The sequence below is a fragment of the Pundamilia nyererei genome, unplaced genomic scaffold (genome assembly GCF_000239375.1).
Source record: "Pundamilia nyererei isolate P.nyererei 1_Seehausen unplaced genomic scaffold, PunNye1.0 scaffold00531, whole genome shotgun sequence".
Lineage (NCBI taxonomy): Eukaryota > Metazoa > Chordata > Actinopteri > Cichliformes > Cichlidae > Pundamilia > Pundamilia nyererei.
In genome coordinates this window covers 131,422-132,385 of record NW_005187932.1, presented here as the reverse complement: position 1 = coordinate 132,385, position 964 = coordinate 131,422, and positions in this window count along the sequence as shown.

The window sequence follows — 964 nt, the reverse complement described above, 5'->3', positions numbered from 1 at the left end:
TCTCTCTCTCTCTCTTGTCAAGTCTCGGAGTAATCGAAACATTTAAATGACTTCCTTTGAGAGCAACAGCAGATTTCCCCATCATTGATTTTCTGAGTCTGTTATTTCCCTGTTCTGCTGAATGACTGAAACAAATAGTTTAAAACTCTGTCTCTGGCTCATCATGTTTCCTTGTCGTTGAAGGAAAACATCACGAGGTGAAGGAATGATGAGAGGTTTTCTTACAGCTCTCTTATCATAAAGGATGCTCCAGTGTTTACTCTGCTAATAGAGGTCATAAAGGAAACACCGCTGCATGTTTCCCTATTATTTCAAGAATCAAAACAGCTCTGATCACAACTACTGTTTTTCGGGTTTTCCATTGAGTACCAGGTGATTTTTAGTATCTGCTCGACTGGGGTTTTAAACAATCTGAGAAGGTATTAAAGTGTCACAGATGGATATAAGTAATGATTTCATGTCATTTTGAGCCACAAACCACGTTCCTATCAGTTTTTGTCAAACTGATGTATCCTTTATTTATCGAGTTAAAAAGTCTAATTTAAATTAAAAATGTATTTTTTGAAGTAATCTGGCCAAGAGGGTATCAGGAATTACAAAAATATAACACTAGCTTTATAAAGGTATTTGTTATGTATAATACTTGAAAAATAGGCAATTTTTAAATTTGCAAAAACTGTTCACTAACATGTATTTACAAATATAAGTAAAGACATTACACATAAAAAAGTACAGACGATCACTTTTGGCACAACTGTCAACAAGAGAAACAGCTACAAAAAATAACACTGTAGTCCCCGAATTCGACGAATAGCCACAGACCGAGTGAAATGAGTGTTGTTTGGGCCACATGTGGCACAAATGTCACAGCACTGCTGACAATTTACATATAAGAGGGGAAGATGTGGCTGAATTGATACAGTCTGATTTATTCAACTTGTGAAAGCAAGTGTGAGCCAAAAAT